The 22,651-nt window shown below is 35.6% G+C and overlaps 1 long non-coding RNA gene across 3 annotated transcripts; it reads right to left on the bottom strand.

Annotated features, from left to right (window-relative positions):
* Window positions 1-18,579: 18,579 nt before the first annotated feature.
* Window positions 18,580-22,401, bottom strand: LOC103407756 (uncharacterized). 3 transcript variants are annotated; one of them, XR_011577444.1, is made up of 9 exons: window positions 21,963-22,401; window positions 21,701-21,784; window positions 21,271-21,459; window positions 21,051-21,147; window positions 20,225-20,314; window positions 19,534-19,806; window positions 19,346-19,447; window positions 19,171-19,262; window positions 18,580-18,997 (listed from the first exon to the last, which is right to left on the bottom strand). It is a non-coding gene; the product is annotated as an uncharacterized lncRNA (long non-coding RNA). The 3 variants fall into 3 exon arrangements; XR_011577443.1 differs by having other exon boundaries at window positions 18,580-19,062; window positions 21,963-22,361; XR_011577442.1 differs by having other exon boundaries at window positions 18,580-19,055; window positions 21,963-22,361.
* Window positions 22,402-22,651: the final 250 nt, after the last annotated feature.

Here is a 22,651-nt window from a genome sequence, read left to right as displayed (position 1 = left end):
GTTTGCAATCTTCACACACAACATCAGCTTTCCAGATACCACAGACCATTTTTTCAAAGTGCTCTGACAAAGTTAAAACACGTGAAGCTTGCAGCTCCCACTACATTGCTATGACCAAGAAGGGTAAAGGAATAGCACTACTACTTATTGTTAGGGAGACTCCTATCTATGTCGACCTTCATCCTCCACAGCCAGGCAGACCTACAAATAAAAAAAAGGCTCAACTTTTCTTCACATCCGAGAGAGCACTCTCAGCAGAGTCTTTCGAAATACTCAGCTTCTTTTCCTCCCGATAATACCTCTGCAAACAAGCCACACCAGAGCAAGAGTATCTCATATCATCAGGGTTAAAAGAAAGAGTATCTAATATCATGCTTTTTCCTTGTCTTTTCCTTTGGCCTTGTTCTTACCTGCAAGACAATAAGAAAGAAAGCAATCAATCAGCACTTGAAATCAAGCTTCCAGTCAGGAACTGACTGCCTGGAACCCCTTGCCTAATTACTTACCTGGCATTGCTCTCAAGTACTCATCTTCAACATCTTATGATTCTAAAGAAGATACCACATCTGCCTGAGGAATAGATAGGGCAACTGAGAAGGATACAAGGAAACATGTGGAGACAAGCGTAGCAGAACATGTGCCGATACATCCACTACTTTGTCAACAGCAAAAGTATCCCATATCATCAGGGTCGAACGTACTCTAGATTTGATGGACTTGTTTTGACCCTCAAATTCTTGAGTCGGCCTTATACTCTGGAGGAAACCAGAAACCCTCCAGCCCAGTTCAAGAATAAGCCTGTGGAAAGTTACTTATTCAAAAGCAAAAGTATATCATATCATCTCTTCTCCATTTGCTTCTCTTTATACTTGTTGTTATTTACGACACAAAGAGAAGGAGAACAATCAACCGGAAGCCGAAGTCGAACCTCTGATCCAGGTTGCTTGCTTAGAAGTCTGATTGCTTACCTTGTATGTTACCTCCTTCGGCAAATCTCCTAGCTCGGCGACTTGGGGGACTCCTACTATAGGGTTTGTATCGCACTTGACCAAGATCGAAATTACAAGTAAGCTTCAAGTGAAATTGATACATTACCTTGTGCATCTTCATCGGTTAAAGATACCACCCTTGGATGGAGGAAAAGTACTTCCAGAAAAGATGCCACATCTACATATGAAACAGATAAGGCAAGTGAAAATGATACCACACTTTGGTACTTAGAAGTTTAGTGATTACTCAATGGCTTGGATCTTACAAGTCTCCAACCGAGGAGCTTCCCTCACTCAGGAACTTAGGGGAGCACTGTTTATACCATACTTGACCAATCCCGAAACTACTGAGCACTGGTAAACGTTATACCGTCAAGGACCCAGAAGAGTTTCCCTCCAACCAGGAGGCCAATCACAACGTGACACGTCTTAACATCATAAGGCAATCATAGCGCAACACGTGTCAACATCAGAAGCCAATCACAACATGACACGTGTCAATGTCAGAATGAAACTAGAAACTCTCTTCTATAAATAGAGATCATTCTCTCACAATATTTCCTAATGTCAGTTGTACTAAATCATTCACTAGTACTCACTAAAGGAGAGTTTGGACCTATGTACTTGTGTAAACCCTTCACAATTAATGAGAACTCATCTACTCCGTGAACGTAGCCAATCTGGGTGAACCACGTACATCTCGTGTTTGCTTCCCTGTCCCTATCCATTTACATACTTATTCACACTAGTGACTGGAGCAATCTAGTGAAGGTTACAAACTTAACATTTTCTATTGTACCAAAGTCCTTACTGATTTTGTGCATCAACAGACACTATTATTTTTCGCTATTATTTTGTTATCCAAAAAAATAAGAAAAAAGACATTATTATTTTTTGCTATTATGATAAAGCGTCATGTGCGAAGTAACATAATAATTGTTAGTAAGTGAGAGTAATATAATTAATAGCAAACTTCATTCTAATCCTCGGCAAATATGACTTTTAGACTAAAACCATGAGTAAGATCAAAAATCTAATTTTAGTCCCTTGATACATTAATCACCTCATTTATTAATTATATTTTGATGTTTTAATTATTTCTCTTTTTCTTCCTAATTTTAATGTATTAATTATATTTCATTATAATTTTCATTTCATTCATCGTAATATATTTTGTTGTAAACATTTAGATAAACTAATTTTTGTTATACAATATATTTCAATATACTTTATCTTCTTTATTTAGGTACATTAAATTCAATAACACATTTTGGCACATACATTTTGGTAGATACATTTAAGTACATTTCAATATAATACATTTTGGTGCATACATTTCAGCACAACATTTTGGTGCATACATTTTGGTGCAAACATTTCGATACACACATTTAGGTACATTAATTCAATATAATACATTTCAATGCATACATTTTGGCACATTAATTCAACATAATACATTTTGATACTAACATTTAGGTACATTAATTGAGTCTTTCAAGTTTGAAGAATGTTTAAATAAAACTAATAAAAAAACAAAAAAAAAACTTTTTGTTTAAAAAATAAATTAAAATGTGTATATTAATATATTTAAATATTTAATGGGAGACATTGAACAAAATATACATTAATTAATTTGAATTAAGGACACATCAAGAGATTATAATCAATATGTAATCTAACACCGAATTTTTATTAAATTTCAATCTTTTTCAAGGATTAAAGTAAAAATAAAATAATAAAATAACTAAATAACTGTATAATTATATAATAGATACTCATAAAATTGGAGTATACGTGATTGTCTTTTTTCTTAGGTTTTGTGTCTATTAATTTTGGACATGTGAATGTAATAAATAGACATTCTACAATATTATGCTAACAAGATTATTGGATGTTACTAAAGGCCATTTCGGGATTGTTGTAATTTTTTAATAAATTGTTTTTTATGTGTTTTAAGAATAATCAGCTGCAAAATAAAGTATGTAAGCATTTGACAAATTGTATTGTTAAAAGTGTTATGAGTATGAAAAGCAATGTAAAACAATGTCTAGAAGGATAAATAATATCATTGTTTAAAATTAATGAGTTTATTATAGGAATTAAAAATATTCTAAAGGCTCAACACCGTTTTTTATTAAAGTAACTTTTAAAAAAAAACCTACAAGCTACTTTTAAAAGCTACTATTTAGAGACCATTACTTTTAAAATAAGCAGTATATTTTATTTTTACCAAACACCTTTTTACTGCGTAACTTTAAATTGAAGCAGTTTTTGGTGGAAAAAAAAAAGAAATACCAAACTGGGCTTAAGTAACAATTACGAAGGTAAATAAATGATAATCACAGCACAAATGCACTCATAAATAGACAATCAAGCCCTAACCATTGATCATCCTACAAAAAATTAGCTCAACGGGCAGTCATTTCATAATTTAATAGTTCTTGTGAAATTTTTCATTAGTTATAGTAAGTATTGTATTGGTCAAATTTTTATTATAGTTACATGACTAAATGGTATTTGATTTGGCTAATTTTTTTCAAGGATGTTTTTAAAAAGGCTCAAACAAGTGTTTCGCACCATATAAACTTACTAATCAATTACCGCTTGAGCGCTACTGTTATATTTATAGTGATGCTTTGAAAACTTAAAATTGGACTAGACTATGTTGTTTTATATTTGGCCCAGATGTCTGCTTGAACATGACCCCGCCCCCTCTAGATGTTAGAGGACGAATATAGGCATAAATATCACCCGTTGCTAAATTTTGAGCTCCGAATATTGAGTAAAATTTCACCTTCGGTACGAAAATGGTTTTATTTATGTTTCTAAATTTATCTTCATTTGAATTTATATTGTTCGAACTTCATTAAACGTATGCAAAAGACTCGCACACACAACTTATATATTTTTATTTGATTTTGATGCAACAAGTAAAATCAAAATCATAACCTTTTGAAAGCACGAAAAAAATTAAAAACAAAACAGCTAAAGGCAATAGGGAACTAATCTTTCATTAGGTAGATTGGTGTCACTTTGCATTTTCTTTACGTCTCTCTCTTTGTATAACATCGGGATTCATGTGAAATGATTAGCCAAAAATCCTGCTTAGCTGCTATCTGGACGTAAACCTCCACCCAAATGAAAGTGACCTTAATTTGTATGAACCTCCAAATTTACTAGGGTTAATTTTCGTTGCGAATAGTTTTCTGATTGGGATATACACGGCCAAAAATGTTATGCTAAATGTACAAAAACTAATTGATCAAGTCGGCATTGAAAAATTGATGTTTGAAAGCTATAGATACATGCCCCCTTGAAACTCTTCATTTCAAAGTCATCAAAACTAAGATACTTTGATCAACTTTGAAAGTCCTCCAGAAAGAATGGATACTAGTGAACTGGATACTAGTGCACGAAAGAGACAACTCTGCAGTAGAAGAGCATGCATCTTTGACATATCTCATGCATATGGAGCTTCTAGGAAAATGCCATTTTAGGATCATTCTTTTCTAATGTCTTTATCATGTACACAAGGTAAATATTTTCCACAAAAATTTGCTATTTGCTTATAACCTATAACATGAATATAAATTTGGTTTTTCCATTTAAACTACATTGTATTTCACACAGTGAAAATATGGAGATGTGTGCTAGCAAATTTTGGTCCAGATAATTTGATGAAAATTAAAGACTTTTGCTGCCAGCCCTCATTTTCTCTTGTAAGGGGGACAAGGGTATTAGAAAATATATTTTCATTTACTCAACTTTTATAATATTACATCTTGAGTATATATATACATGTAAGACAAGCCTAACAAAAAAACTAATTGTCCTAACAAACTGTAACAATTACTTAGTCTCTAAGATTTATCTCTTGAAGAGATATTTACACTTTTGTCCTTAATATCCCCCCTCAAACGAAACTGAGGTAGCCGAAGAGAGAGTTTGTATCTGAGAAGTGTAAATCTGGATTTGGACAGAGGCTTGGTACAAATATCATCAATCTGATCTTGTGAACACACAAAACGGATAGCAACTTGGTTGGCTAATACTCTCTCCCGTATGTAATGATAATCTATTTCGACATGCTTTGTGCGAGCATGAAAAATAGGATTCTTTGCCAAAGAAATGGCAGAGATATTATCACACCACAGCTGAGGAACACAAGGAAGAGAGTAGCCTATATCAGTTAAAATTTTAGAAATCCAGGACAGTTCTGCGGCAGTATGAGCAAGAGACCTGTATTCAGCTTCAGTGGATGATCTTGCCACTGTTGGTTGCTTTTTAGCACTCCAGCTGATAATAGAACTGCCAAGAAAAATACAGAAGCCACCAGTGGATCGCCTGTCTAAAGGGCAACCTGCCCAATCAGCATCAGAGAATGCTTGAATATCCAAGGGAGCTGAAGTTTTAGAAAACCATAACCCCAAATCAATAGTACCTTTTAAGTACCGAATGATTCTTTTGACACTTGAAGATGAGAGACTCGAGGACGATGCATGTACTGACAAACCAGATTAACAGCAAAGCTCAAATCGGGGCGAGTCCAGGTGAGATACTGTAATGCACCGACCAAAGACCTGTATTCAGTAAGATTGGCAAGAAGTGGAGAGTCATGATCAAGCTTGTCTGTACTCAGGGGTGTTGCACAGGGTTTGGCTCCATCCATATGAGACTTGTGCAGAAGATCAAGAATGTATTTTGATTGATTAAGAAAGATCCCAGAAGATGACCTCTTAACTTCAATGCCTAAGAAATAATGCAACAGACCAAGGTCTTTAACAGGGAACAAACTGCTCAATTTCGTGATCACTGTTTGACATGCTGCAGAAGAGGGTCCAGTGACTAAAATATCATCCACATAGACTAAGACGAAGACCAAATGGGGATCCTTTTTAATGAACAAGGAATGATCATTTTGGGAACCAGTAAATCCCAAGGAAACCAGAGCACAATGCAATTTTTCATACCAAGCTCGAGGAGCTTGTTTCAAACCATAGAGAGACTTGTGAAGATGACAAACATGATTTGGCTTGGTGGCATCCTCAAAGCCAGGAGGTTGTTGCATAAACACAGATTCTGTAAGAGTACCATGCAGAAAAGCATTGCTAACATCAAGTTGGTTGAGAAACCAATCAAATTGACAAGCAAGAGTGAGAAGTATGCGGATGGTAACTGGTTTGGCCACGGGACTAAAAGTCTCAGAATAGTCCAAGCCCTCTTATTGATTGTAGCCTTTAGCAACCAATCGGGCCTTGTATCTGTCAATAGACCCATCCGGATTCCTCTTTATTCTGAATACCCACTTGCAGCCTACAATATTTTGAGATGATATAGAAGGGACTAAAGACCATGTACCTGTGCTGAGAAGAGCATTATACTCGTCTTGCATTGCTTTGCGCCAGTGAGGATGTTTTGATGCTTGCAGGTAGGTATGAGGAGTATAATCAGAAGAGGCATGGGTTGAAATTGGATGCTTTGTGACTGTGAATGCCCTGGGTTTGAATATTCCAGATTTGGATCGTGTTTGCATTTGGTGATGATTAGATGAAGGTAAGGAAGATAGTAAGGGTTGATTAGGAGGGGAGGAAACTTGTAACTCTGTGGAGATGGAAGGAGGTTGCTGAGATCGGGATAAGGCATAGGGTGGAGGAGAGGGTGGTGATATAGCAGGAAGGGATAAAGACGGAGGAGAGGAAATGGAAGTGGTAAATGTGAGAGAGGATGGGATGTGCTGAGAAGGAGATAAAGGAGGTGTGGTAGGAACAGGGACTAAAGGATGTTGACAGGGAAACCGAGTTTCATCAAAGAGAACATGCCGAGATATGTAGATTCTCTTGGTCACTGGGTCAAGACATTTACATCCTTTATGATGTAGACTATAACCCAAGAAAACACATAACTTGCTCTTTGGATGTAGCTTTGAAGGAGAATAGGGTTGTAACCAACGGAAGCAAGCACATCCAAACACTCGAAGAGTACTGTAATTTGGAACTTTGTGAAATAACAACTCCCAAGGTGAAGATTTGTATGCTGTAGGTAATCGATTGATGAGATAAATTGCAGTTGCAAAGGCATCAACCCAATAGAAATGAGGTACATTAGAAGCTGCCAACAAAGTCCTTGCAGTTTCACCCAAGTGTCTATGTTTCCTTTCGGCACACCCATTCTGCTCAGGTGTATGAGGACAACTAAGTTGATGTTGAATGCCATTATCCACTAAAAACTGAGAGAAAAAAGTACTCATGAATTCACCTCCAGCATCAGATCTTAGAGCAATGAGTTTAGTACACAGAAAGTTTTCAACAAGATTCTTGAATTGAACAAACACAGAGAAGACCTCAGATTTGTATTTCAAAGGGAAAAACCAAGTGTACTTGGTGTAATCATCCACAAACAGTACATAGTATCGAGAACCATTAAGAGAAGACACAGGTGCTGGCCCCCAAACATCTGTGTGAACAAGTTCTAGAGGTTTACTTGTAGTGCAAGGAGTAGATACAAAAGGAAGTCTAGAACACTTGCCTAATGCACAATCTGAGCAAAAAGACGTATTTCTACTATTTGAAATGGAGATACAAGAATTTGTAGCCAATTTATGCAAAATCTTCACAGAGGGGTGGCCCAACCGTTGATGCCACACAGTATTTGAAGCTTTAACAGTTGCAGTCAAAGCCTTGGGATGCACAGCATGGGATGAAGCAGGATGAAAAGGATAGAAACCGTCGTTGACAGGACCTTTAAAAAGTGTCCTCCCCGAAGAAAGATCCTTCACAGTGAAGTGAAAAGAATAAAGATGCATTGAGCACCAGTTGTCAATTAAAAATTTGTTTGCAGAAAGTAGATTGTGCTTAAGTTCAGGAACATGAAGCACATTTTGTAATCGAAAATTATGATGTGCAGTAGGCAAAAGAGAAGAGCCAGAATGAGATATGGATAAACCTTTTCCATCGCCAATATAAACTTGTTCAGGTCCGGTATATGGTTCTGGATTCTGAAGATTGCCATAAGAATTGGTCATGTGAGATGTAGCCCCTGAGTCTACAATCCAAGTAGGAGCAGAAGTAGAAGTGTTCGCCACCATTGCAATGGGAGAGGATTCCACACCATAATGTGCATTCATGCGATGAGGACAGTCCCAAGCTTCATGATCAAATTGGCGACAGATTTGACAAGGAACTTTCTTGCTAGAAAATTGAAAGTTGTGACGACCTCCACGATTATTATTATAGGTTGGCCTCTGATTTGGGCGATACGAAAATTGCCGCTGATTGTTAGTGTTGTTTGAACGAAAGTTGCCTCGATTGGAAGAGTAATTCCTTGAAGTTCGATCCACACCACGGCTGTTGGTTGTGGAGTGGGCGAAATTCTGAGCAGTGAATGCTTAAGGCGGTGTAGGCAAAATACCAGGGGAGGATGAGAAAGCCTGAAAAGGTGGCGCAGATGACAAATTCTTGCGACTGTTGAGTTGAATTTCTTTGCTGATTAAGAGGCCATGAAGTTCATCAATCGTTGTAGATCCAAGGCGAAATTGTATCGCATCAACAAACGAATCAAATTCAGGAGGCAGGCCATGCAGAGTGACAGAGATGAGATCAGAATCATCAATCGGTGCACCGGCACTGGCAAGGGCATCAGCAATTTCTTCAATTTTCTGAAGATACTGATCAGCCGTGGATTCACCTTTGGAAAGATTACGAAGGCGAGATCGGAGCTCATGAATATGCGACTGAGAGGCGGTGGCAAGACGGGATTCCAATTTAGCCCAAAGCTCTCGAGCAGAGGTAACACCAACGGTGTAGGGAATGAGAGACTCCGAGAGGGTTGAATTTAACCAGATGAGAATGTTCTGATCATTCTCGAACCAATTCACAAAATCCGGATTCAATGTCGTAGTACAATTTCCGGAGGCATCAGGAAGAAATTGAGGTGGTGCCGCCATGGATCCATCGATCAAACCAGTGAGATTATACCGACGGAAGATCGGAGCAAAAAGAGCACGCCATGTCAGATAATTGGTAGTAGTGAGCTTAATCGGGACCAGAGATCCAATATTTTGAATCGTGATGGATGAAATTGCAGAAGAGGTGGAGGAAGAGCGATGAGAATCTGCATCAGAGGACGGAGATGCACTAGTCGCCATGGCTAGGGTTTGAAGTTGGGGAAGGAGAAAGAAGACAAATCGGGGAAGAAGATCAAAGCAGGAAGCGGAAGAGTTTGGATCGAAAAAGAGAGGCGGTCGTCAGACCAAAAAAAGGCGGTGATACCATATCAGAAAATATATTTTCATTTACTCAACTTTTATAATATTACATCTTGAGTATATATATACATGTAAGACAAGCCTAACAAAAAAACTAACTGTCCTAACAAACTGTAACAATTACTTAGTCTCTAAGATTTATCTCTTGAAGAGATATTTACACTTTTGTCCTTAATAAAGGGCGCATGCTACAATTAGTGCCCATATCACCGGTCAAGCAAGACTACTCCCACTTGGCATATTTATTTCTTTTTTAATTTTAAATTAGGCATAAATATTATTTAATACTCTAATCCGTCGGAAAAGATATTCAAACTTTAATGCAACAAGATGGCACACTACAATAGCCAACTGCAATAATATATATATATATATATATGCATGAATATTATTATACCAAGTCATAGCTCACATCTTAATTTTTAATTTACCTGTTGTGTTCATAAGGGAAGAGAACGCTATTCCCTCGTAGTTAATTGTGCCCTCCATCAATTTTCTTGTCTACAACCCCACCACTATTAAAATAAATAAATAAGCCAAATCTTACATAAAGATATCAATAGAAAAACTAGAAGAGAGGAAACGAATAGAAAAGTATAAGAACGAAATAAAAATAAATAAAAACCACAAAGGAAGCTGCTAGGTCATTTCTATTCCATCTTCAACTTCAATTTTCTTTGTTCCAAATGCATATATATGACGAATACTGAAACGAAACAACAAAAAAAATGAATTATCTGTTTTTATTTTTCACATGTGCTTAAATGTTAGACTTGTTTGCTAATTGTGGAGGTCCTCAGATCCTATTTTTATCACTCCCTAAACACACAAAATTTGTAAGTTCAGTTGCAGAAATTTACTTTCATTAAGGCTGTGCGTATAACTTGGAAAAGAGATTGGAAGCATTTGGATTGAAATAGATTTCATGTTGGTTATTCATTATCTTTTCAAGGCTCCAAAAGTAGTTTATTTGTATCTTATGGTGGATTGAAAGAACTATTTGTGGCAACTTCGTCAAATGCGATTTATTTGTACACATATTTATCGAGAAGGAAATCAAGTTACAGATAGTTATATATGCTTAATAAGTGGTGGTCTACAATTCCAAATTTGTAGCCTTTGCCTATGCTTGTGACATTATATTTTGTCCTTATTATCATTTTCGTTGATCATTTTATCTTTGAGGGTCTTGGCCTATTTCCCCCTTCCTCTCCCCTCTTTTATATCATCAATAAAAATAGTGGAGAAGGGACATGTGTGGGGTTTCTAGGTGTAATGCCCCTCACCCCTTTGGAAGAGGGTATGTATCTCGCACGCAACTATTGTCGAAGAGCTAATATCGCTTATTATTTCTCCATTAAATTTTTGTTTAAAGTATATAAAATGAACTGTTTTTTTTTTTTACTAATGAAATTGAACCAAAATAGAGGTGATTCCAAACGGCCAATTCATCACCATTATTTTGACTAGCCAGTTAGGCCTGAAATGATGCATACAGATTCATCGTACATGGTCGATTCATATATTTTTCATATCTAACTTGCAATTATCATATGCCCCACCCACCCGTGCACTTTGCATCAACTTAGCATTTCAAACATCTTCAAGCCCACGACTGCGCCCCCTAGTTACTACAATAAAAAGTAATTTGACTAATTATGTGATTATAAAACCTCAAGAATGTCATCGAAAACCCAAGATCATGTTGGATGTTTAAGGTTAGTACGTTATGAGTATGTAGAAATAAAAAGGGTGAAAGATTATTTTAAGATGTAGTTCAAAGACGAAGCCAGAAAATTATATTTAGTGAGGGCTCCTTTTTCTCATGAACCAGTAGGGGCTTATTATATAAATCTAGAAAATGAATTTTATTGTTAATAATTGTACTCTTAAGTATGATAGAGGTGAATCGTAACAACACGTACTTCTGCATGTCATTTAGCACCTTTGGAGTATGACATTTTTGTCATTATCTTATACTTTTTATTTCATTATTAAAAGTCAATTATATTTATGCATATAGGATATTAGCAGAGTGCGAATACTTCAAACTTAATATGATTTTGCTTAATCGTAAATATGAAAGTAGCGAAATTAGCTAAAACAAATTGTTTCTCTCTATGTAACTAAGTTCAAATCTCACTTCCCAAAATATGTACCCAACCTACCCATCTATATGATCACTTATTCGCATTTGTGAAGCCGCATGAGCACTATTCTAAAAATCCCCGCCTAGACGCTAGGCGGTTTGACACTGTCCCGGTAAATGCCTAGGCGTTTGAAAATTTAGAAATGGCACCTAGACCTGCTAAGGCGCCCTCCTAGCCAGCCTAGACCCACCTAGACACCCGCCTAGGTTGCGACTTACTTAGACAAAAAATAGATAACTTTCATTTTGCATTTTTTAGAAAAAAAAAATTGTAAGAGACTTGTTGAATACTTAAATAAACACACATTATATGCTTGTTCCCCATGTTTTCATTATGTTTCAATACTTCATAATATATATATATATATGTCATTTTATTTTGTAATTTATAATGTAATTATATGTATTTTAAGTATAAACAGACACTTATTTATGTGAAATATAACAAATTTACTTAAATCCCCCTAGTCCGTCTAAGCCCCGCCTAGGCGCTAGGCCCCAGCCCGCCGCCCGACTAATGTCTAACGTCTCTTAGAACCTTGCACATGAGTAATTTAATTCAATAGGATACTATTAAGAAAACATTAATTGATACCAAGATATACCTTGAATGCCTTGAATATTAGGATACTATTATGCAATTGTTTAAAATAAACAATTAGAGAACCTGAATAATTACTAGCTATGTATTGGAATGCCGTCCTTAGTTATTGATTAAATCTTCAAACCAAAAGCCGGATTTTCCTTGTCATCACATTATTCATTGTATATAATTTCAATGCATACATAATTGTTTATTTATAATATATAAGTTGGTTTTGATATATATATATATATATGTGTGTGTATGTATATGTATATATATGTATGTATGTATGTTGATGCAGGAGGCAGACTTGAATGAATTAAAAAATTGTATTTGCCTTGTGCATTTGAAGAGAGTGATTTCTCTTTCTAAAATCAAGCATTTGGCATGGTCGTCTGAGTGAATCCACGATTAGTGACGTGAGCAAGCTTTGTTGCCCCTGGTTGAGCAAATCACAAGTCATCTATCCCTCGTCTCCTCGAGAACCCTTGGCTTGTCCTACGTCATGTGTATTGTCTTGGGAAAATTACAAGAAAATTATGACATTCTTCTAAGAAGCACATAGACAATTTAAAAAATAATATCCACATTTGTACTCATCTTTTTCATATTCTTGGACTTTAAACTTTTCTTCGTGGTCATGGAGCTCATCTTCATTTATGTACTCCGTGCTCTCTTTGTTAGATTTTTGTCGATGAGAGCATGGGCAACTTTGAGAGTGTGTTTACAAATCGGGGTTGGAATGTAGAGAAACGGAATTGCACTCCTCGCAAAGTATTCTGGCTTTTACCAACAAGTAGGGAATCATAAATTATGTAGGGCCCACCCAATATCAGGAGTTCAATTCCTTAATATCTCGAATTGGATTACCTCTATAGGGGTAGTAATTGGACTCTGTGGTAGAAGGTTACATCAGGAATCAAACTTTTCTACCCAAAATACCCATTTGCACTCACTCCCCTCCATGTGTGTTTCTTTCACAGCAAACACACCTTAATCGCGATCTGGAACGATGCCTCAACAACAACTGTGATTTGGAACAACGAACGCCTTAATCGTCATTTCACAAATTCAATTGAGAGGAAAATTGTGATTTGCAACGGGCCACTGAATGGAAGGAACGATCTCCTTATCACTTTCGCTCTGTGAAAACTATTTTTTTGATTTTTTTTTAAAAAAAAATTCTATTGATGTGATAGGTTGTGGCGTCCTCTTGAGATTGGATGGGGGTTCTAGATAAATACCCCAAGCTGCGGGGTGGGGGTTCTGAATACTGTGGACTAAGGGTTCTGTAATTAGAGACAGAAAATGGAGGAAGAGGAGGAGGAGAAAGAAGAAAGAGAAAATTAATGCGTGATGATGTGGGGAAGATGATGATATAAATTTAATTATCCTATTTATTTCCTCTCCTATTTATTTTTTACATTTTTTTGTTTATCCTATTATATAAATTTAATTAATTAGCATGAAAATAATTTATTTATGTAAGGGCAATATAGTAATAAACTTAGTTTTCATTTCAATTGAAGTGAATTAGTAAACAACTTATATGGACTCAACATCATTCCTACTCTTATTCCAGACAGTTTTAGTAAACAACTTCAACATGAATCTGATTCAGATTCCACCTTATTTCAATTCCTTCTCAATTCAATTCCTCTCAATTTGATTACGGATTAATAAACGCGCCCTGAAAAGATTGAGATAGAAAAAGGACTTTCCCCTTCCACATCTTGGAATGAATTCCCTTGAAATATAATGACTTGTTGAGATCTCCAATATTGTCGAATGACTTCTTAGGTGCAGGCTCCATGAATTGAATCTCCTTAAAATTGCTTGAATCTCCTTAAGAAGTATGCTGACAATTAGGCTGAGGCACGAGTATCTCGCTCTCTTTAAGGAGTTCAAGCTCACTGCAATTTGACAACGTCCATGAACCAGTGCAGCAATATATCCCTTGATATGTCCAATCCAAGATACAACAACCCTGGATCGTTGTGTGACTCAAACCTATCTGCACACAATGAAGAGTCCAAAGCTCCACCACACGAACACCTTTATTTGGCCAATAAGTAACAATAAAAAAAGATGGAGAAAATTGACAATATAATAGTTGTAGAAGATATTGGTTAGTGAATAATATAAATTTATTATCACCATGAGTGAATAGGGTAATAAACACAAAACAACAAGGAAAGAGTTACAAAGTTGCATAAGAAGGTTAAAAGATTGAATTTGAATTTCCCACTAACAACAAATAATAACAATCATCTTAGTTTCCGAATAACAAATAGTTAATTTATTTAATACTAGCATTTGCCTATACATTTTATGTGTATAAACACATTGTTTTTAGAAAATGAGGAGAGAGGGAGAGAGGGAGACAGAGCGCGTGGGGGAGTGGGAGGTTTTTGTTTTTAGTTTTTTGTTTTTTTTTTTTTTAATATTGGAGGTATTCAATAAAAACAGTAAAATTTAGACTTGTGAAATTACATTATAGCCCATCATTTTTTTTGTGTGATAGAAGTCTAATTTGTCTTTTCACCCTCTTTTGGTTGACAAAGAGGATTTTATTAGTTAGTAAAGATTAAGAATGCACCAACATATTGTTACAAGATGGTTGTAGTCTGTTAGTATGAGAGTACGCTTCCTCTTTTATCTTCATTCATTTCAAACAATATCAATCAATAAGTTTGATCTTTTTCTAAATTGTTTCTATTTTAACATAAAATCATCATTGAATATGGCTGATCGCCCGTTAATAGATGGTGAATTTGATCTGCAACAATATATCTTTTTGAAAATTTACTTCTCTATTTTCTACAAAGTTCTCCGAGTGCTCCTTGAAATTACTTGGTTTGTTTTATGCATACTAAGTGTTTATTCTTCAAACTATCTATCTAGATGAAAATGAACAAAAGATAAGTTTGATATCATCATCAAATGCTAGCTAAGATGAAGTTTTTCCATCATTTCAGTATAACAGATGTAACCGGTACATGGGATTTGTGCGGTAGATGTCGCCGATACATGAATTTGTACAAACTTTATCAAACTAATTGAGGATTATAATATTAGTATTGGTTGGATTTTAAAAGATGACAAAGTTATTGATTACAGAATATTTCCGATCTTATACCTTAACCAAGTCAAATGTTGGTGCTCAGGTAATAAGTTGTAAAGTCATATGGGTCCCAGGGAATACCATCGTAAGTTCTCACTCAATACCTTTACTTTAAACACCTTTTAGATAAATACAACAATAAAAAATCTATATATTCTGTATTATTAATTTGAAAAATCATGATATCGATAATTCCTGTTACATGTAATTCATTTCACAAGAAGGAAAGATGCATCATTCCTTTAGCCTCAAAAACAACTTTTCCTTGGGTTCTCTTACATAAGTGAAGCATTTGGTTTTTTGTGGCTAGGCTCAATGAATCTATATTTTGGTAATTGACTACTTGAGCTTTTTCTTCTTTTTGTGATGATTATTATTGAGTAATAAAACATTGAATAATTGTTGAACTCGTTTGCGATCATCTTAATTGATTAACTAGTTGATAAATCAATTAGGTTGTGATCAAGGATAATATCGCCGCCTCACGAGTGCGTTATCTGGACAGTCTGCAAGTGCACGTATTTGCTGGGATGCATAACCCTTTTTTGAAATCTAAATAGGTAAATTAACACCTTGGGTTAATTAGGGTTTGGAAAACTTAGAGGCAAAGCTTGTCTGGCCTTGTTCCTTTACGAAATCCACTTGGACCCAAATTGGCCTTTGACTTGTCAAAGATGCCAGAGGCCGACTCATCAGCATAGAGGATTTTAGAAATTAAAGTAATGCTAGAGAGACCAAATTTTTTAAATTAAATTTGCAAACTAAATTATGTAGTTGTAGATGATTTGATTATTAACTAAATATCGATTAACGTGTTTGTTTCTTATTGGTAACACATCATTTGGTTTGCAATTTGGTTTAAAAAATTTAGTCTTTGTAGCATTACTCTAGAAATTAACAAAGGGAAATGTTAAAAACTTTCTTAAAAGTGAGACTGTTTTTTGGTTTTCTGTCACCTTATATTTTTTGCACAAATTTTCGTGTCAACATTATAAAATATTGTGCCAAAAACATAATTAAGATAACGGAGAGTTCATAAATAGTCTCACCTTAAGAGAGTCTCATTAGCTTCCCTCATTAACAAAATAATTGTCTTGGTTAAGTTAGTTTTGGGTAACCACCCATAAAGTTTGGGATTGCAATCCCTCCAAAGAATTATTTTCTGGAAGGTAATTACCAAGTCGGCTCCAAGTAGCTACACAATGCTTGGTGAAAGAAGGAAGAATGAAAGATCTATACATTCAAGTAAAGGGTAAATCGTCAAAATGGTCCATAAGATTTGCATAACTCAACACATTAGTCCCTAAGATTCCAAATCAATAAAAGTGGTTCCTGAGATTGTCCACCATCTATCATTTTGGTCCTTCCGTTAAAAACTCCGTTAAGTGTCCCAGAGCTCTTGGCTCAAAGTTTGGGCAATTTTCAAAGCTTCGTAACTCAATCGTTTCTTAACCAAATTCGTCCCATAATATATCCAAATGAAGATAGAAAGTGTAGAATAAGATTATACTTATTTCGAAGCCCAATGGTTGCCGGAGATTGCTGGAAAATAGCCTTAAAGTTGACTAGTCCGAGTAAAAACTTGAAAACTCGCCGGAAATTGGGTAAATTTTAAACGTTCATAACTTCTTCAATACTTAACAAAATCAAGTGATTCAAAAACGAAAATCATACTTCTCGACGAGACGAAAAGAATGGTTCCTTTTTCGATGGCTAACTTGCGGTGGTTTGGCCGGAAAATGGCTCAAAAGTGGCTGCTTGGCCTCAAGTTAGCCGTGGTACCATTCTCTTCGTCTCGTCAAGAAGTATGATTTTAATTTTGAATCACTTGATTTTGTTAAGTATTGAAGAAGTTATGAACTTTTAAAGATTACCCAGTTTCCGGCGAGTTTTCAAGTTTTCACTCGGACCAGTCAACTTTGAGGCTATTTTCCGGAAATCTCCGGCAACCATTGGGTTTCAAAATAGGTATAATCTTATTCTACACTTTCCTATCTTCATTTTGATATATTATGGGTCGAATTTGGTTAAGAAACGAATGAGTTACGAAGCTTTGAAAATTGCCCAAACTTCCGGCCAAGAGCTCTAGGACACTTAACGGAGTTTTTAACGGAAGGACCAAAATGATGGATGGTGGACAATCTCAAGGACCATTTTTATCGATTTGGAATCTCAGGGACCAAAGTGATGAGTTATGCAAATCTCAAGGACAATTTTGGCGATTTACCCTTCAAGTAAATGACTTAGAGCAAATGATACTCAAATCATTCAACAAAATAGACTACAAATTTTTGAACTAAAAGGAATCTATCTTTACTTGTTTCATTTCTTTTGCCTTATCAAAAGACCACTTGAAACCAAGACCTTAGAGATTTAGGAAACCTTCCATTAGTCTACCAATTAGAATTTGCTCTGCTACTTTCACTTTTGCATTGTATCAATTTACCAACCTTAAGACAATTAGTCTCTTTGGTTGTAACCCCTTGCAAGGAAGCATCTTTAACCCAATCTGATGGTCTCATATATGCTTGGCAAACGGATCGTGTTTGTCATGTTTCGTGTCGTGCTCATGTAACACATGTTATCTTAACAGATCATGTCATGTCATGCCCGTTATCTTAATAGGTCCTTAACAGGTTGGGTCACTTTACCCAACAAGTAAAATAACCTGAACCGTAATGACCCGTTAAGAAAAATATTTTTTTTCCTTAAATTTGCACATACCACATTACCATATAAATATTATTTCAAAACATAACAACACATTTGTCGTTAAGTACTACATCTACATTACAAAATAAGAGCTTAATAAAAAAAGCACCAATACACTACTAGTCTACTACAAAATATCAAATGTGCAAGGGTATGCAAAATGAATGATTTTTTCTTTTCAAAGTTGTGAAGTTTTTCTCAAAAGTTAAAACCTTGCCAATGAAACTCAAAGATTGCATTTTATTCCTTTTACAAAATTCTTCAATTTTCATTGATCACCATGGGAAAATTGTATTGGAACTTTGGCTTGATCTATTGCCTTCAAGAGTTATGTTGATGATGTTTTCAGTAAGGTTTTCCACATCAAAACTCTCTTCCGCATAAATTAAGTATAGAAAAACCAAATATTATAAACCATTCAAATTATAAGAAGTTTACCAAAATAATTATGAAAAGAAATAAAACAATAGTACTATACCATATAAAATTATATTACCTCATTTTTTCCAAATTTAATTATATATATATATATATTCTTAGGGGTATAAAATTAATAAATTAATATTTTGCTTATCGTTTATAACCATTCACGTGTATGCCCAGACCAACCGTTATCTTATGCGACGCGCAAAAGGCCTTTGCGTGACGACCATGCTTGCATCGCGCAATCCCTTTTTTCCTTTTTTTTTTTTGACACAATATTTTTTTATTTAATTTTTTATAAATATTTTAATTAAATTATAAAATAATTAATAAACCAAGAAAAAAGTATTTAATTATAAAATATTTGAAAATGTACATACAAGATGTCCGAACATAAAAGAAAAAACTACAAGTAGTCTGGATATCGGCTGGGCGAAGTGGTTAGGAGGTCGAAGGTGGAGCAAGATCGGGTGCTGGCACTGGGATTTGGATGCCGGACATCTATAAGGCCCATAAGATCATACTCATCTTCTCGTCCTGGGCGCCGGTAATTAGAAGGTTGAGAGGTCCCAAGTGTGATCAGAAGGCTCCGCATCACAACGGTGCCGGTGAGGCCGCCGTGCATTGAGCGGCTGAACCGACACTAATGACATCGATGATGCGAGCACCTGGGACGCCCTAGGAGTAGCCTCAGTAAGGGGTGTAGGCTCCCCAATCAATAGAGCACTCACAGTTGTAGCAATAGGTGCTGAAAATGCGAGAGGCACATTGGTCACACTCTGACAACAAGTGATCAACTGCAACATCTATACACTTTTTGAACCATAAAAATTAGAAAAATTAACCGAAAACTTATGGAAGCAAAGAAGGAGACATAGTACATTAACTAAAAGGAAGACGGTATCAAAGAGAATTCTTCACCTCAGTCATCATTTCACCAAGCTGCCTTACAGTAACTTCATTGTGAGGGTTGCCTACATTGAAGATGTGACCATTGGCCCTAGCAGGATTTCCTGAGGCAAACATATTACATTACTGAGCAACTTTTGCATGCTAAATAAAAATTTGACCAAAAGAGATTTTTATTTTCACTTACGATCATCAACATAACAGCTTCAATAGCATCCTTTATGTAGACAAAAGTTCTATGAGATTGGCCGCCATGTACAAGCTTGAGAGGCTCACGGCGAAGAAGATTCTGTAACAGATGAAAGCAGAGCACGATCACAACACATACTGAAATACCAAATAAATAGGGAATGCTACAATTATTATCTGACATACATTACTGAAGAATGCAAGAACTCTTGCAACACCCTCACTTGGGCCATCAATGCCAGGAATGAAATCCATCCTAGGTCCAATCCAGTTAAAGGGTCTCACAATGATAAATTGAAGACCATTTTCCGCACCATATAAAAGTAGAACAAAGAAATGACTAGCCATAGATCAGCCTCTCGATCAATTGCCTTGCACATGCATAGGACCATCTCTGCTTCTCAATAGATCCAAAAATGAAGGGGACTTATCTTCTTTAAGCACATAGTAAGCAGGATCCTATGAAAACATAGCACGCAAGAAGTAAAGTTTCCCGTTAACAAAATCAACGAACTTCAATGCAACTTATTGCATCGATCAGTGACTCAATCTGAAGAAGTCACATTACACAATGAAAACAAAGAAATGCATCATATCCAAAGAAAAACCATTAAATAATGTTCTGGATCTACAATTTACGTACTCTAATTAGTATTAGATCCCATGCTACACGTTTAAGAAAATGGGGATAACGCCATAAGATCGAATAATTGTAGATCCCGATTATAATTACGCAATCAAACGATTTAAATAATCCAAATGAAGAACTTTGTGATAAAACAAACACCAACAAAGGCACAGATCTGAATAGTGTCCAACAAAAACAAACAAAACAATAAATAAAAGAAAATTAAAAAGAAAGGAAGAGAGGGGATACCTGACGAAGAGGGCTATCTTTAGGAAGATAGCTTCCAATGATTTTCCCATACACTTCACACCAATTAACATCCTCGTAACCGCAACCTCCCTATGACACACACACACGAGTAGAAAACTCAATCATTGTAGATCAGAAGCACAGAAAAAATCGTCAACTTATAGTCTTATACTGAACATCAGAGAGATGTGAGAAACAAGAGATGCATTCTATTTTCAATATTGCCCCGCAATATAACACCATACTTATACAATCCTCAAATAGCTACAACTCATTCTTCATCTCATTCTATAAATAACCAAATTTATTAAATAGAGGATCTACTATGTGGTGATAGCTATCACATAAATATTAGCCCCTGCAGAATAGATGCACATTAAACTAATGTTTCTCTCATACAACAGGAAGACTTATAAAACCTCACTTTTAACTATTAACCAGAAACTTCGGCATCATTGTCAGACTTTTCTAGTTTTGTATTCTTTCTCTTCCTAATAGTTTATTAGAGTTTACATAGGTTGGCTGAAAAAATTGCATAGGTTGTTTATGGTAAATATCCAATAACCAACTAGCTCTCGGTCTAGTGGTATATCCCTTCCCAATGTAGGAACAACATAATGAAACAAAGAGGGGTTTCATAATGATCTAATTTCACATTTATAGAATCCCCCACCCCCATCTAATTAAAATGAAAACAAGAAGAATAAAATAGTAATTGGTCATCCAACACATAAAAATGTTCCCATTACATGCAGTAATATTAAAGAGGACTAACAATAAACGTCGTCCCAGCATCTGTTCAGAAGGCATTTAGAAATAAACAAACCTTGATCAAATTAAGCAAAATAACTGGGTGCCATATCTCATTGCCATGTCTTCGAAATGTAGTTTGGTAGCTTGATATGTGGGGTCATATCTCTGTACTAAAATCATATTAAAAACATGCAAAAAATGATTAATTCCAATTACCCTTGTAACAATGTGTGTGACATGTAGCATATGATTCAGAACGAATGAAATTAATATGCATCACATAGTGTTCTTACATATAATATCAGGCTTAAGACTAAATCTTGAAGCTTCTTGTGACCCGAAAAGGGGAATCGAGCCACGCATCTGGACAACAGAACTCATTTTTCCTTTTGCATGAGCCAGCTTCTTCATCGAGGATTATCTGCTGTGTCTCAACATCATTTGCAACTCTTCCCCTATAATTCACTACCCTTTTCAATTAACTGCAACACAATCGAAAACATGATTAATACAACAAGAAACTTCTGTATCTCAAAACATTACCCAAGCTAATAACAGTGAAATTTCACCCTCAAAACAAAAGACTTAAACCTTTTCTTAAATTAAAGAAAAATGTATTGCTGAAAAAAATTTGACTTTTGTTTCAATATGCCATGTGGACAGCTATGTGAATAATTAGAAGAAATGAAGATGGTGTGGTGTGATATTCAAACTACAACATACCGTGTTCCTGCGAAATGCCGAGAGTGTCTAGAGACCAGTGAAACACTGAATCAACCGCTTGTTGTTTTCGGAGCAGTACTTCACCTAACAAAAATTAGTCACAAAAACAAAAAGAGCAAAATTTTAGAAAAACCCACATCAAATCTCACATCAACTTCAATCAATTCCCACCCCACCAACCAAAAATCCCAAATTTCGCAATCAAATTTCACCATCCCAAAAACCCAAAACAATAAACGAAATGCAGCAGCTGAAAACCCACCACCGGCAAAGCATCGATGAAGTTGTTGTAGACGGTGTCGAGCGGGAGGGTGTTGTAGTCCGCCGGAGTACAGATCGCCAAAAATACCCACATATCCAAACCATTCAAAAAACAAGAAAATTATGCAAAATCAAGATAAATACTCAAAATTAAGCAAAAAATCGCCATGAAGAAACAAAAATTAAAGAAATGGGTTGTGGCTGCTATCTTCCTTCGTCTTCGTCTTCGTCTAACGAAATGGGAGGAAAGAGCGAGACGGAGTGAGAGAGAGGGCGAGATGAAGAGGGCGAGATGAGCGAGTGGGAAGAGAGAGACCGAACGGACTCTCTGCCTGGGCTCTTTTGGGAAAATTAAAAAAAAAAACGCGCCTATTTTTTCCAGCCAAATTTTAAATTGCGCAACGCTTTTACTACGTCGCGCAAAAGTGGTTTTGCACAACAATCGTGTCATAATGTCGCACAAGTTATATTTTTAAAAACAAATTATTATAAAACGTATTTAAAATATGACTTTATTTCTTTCAAAATCAGGTTTTTTTACATAAAATCTACAATAATTATTTTTTTAACAAAAACCCTATCCGAACTACAATAATAAATTTAAAGCTACTTAATAAATATACATACGATTCAATTTCTTAAGTGTTATACGTACAAAATAAATAAATTTAAAGTTACTTAATAAATAAA

The sequence above is a fragment of the Malus domestica genome, chromosome 16, assembly GCF_042453785.1.
Source record: "Malus domestica chromosome 16, GDT2T_hap1".
Taxonomy (NCBI): domain Eukaryota; kingdom Viridiplantae; phylum Streptophyta; class Magnoliopsida; order Rosales; family Rosaceae; genus Malus; species Malus domestica.
Note: the sequence above shows the minus strand (reverse complement) of the source record. Positions and strands in the feature narration are given on the sequence as shown.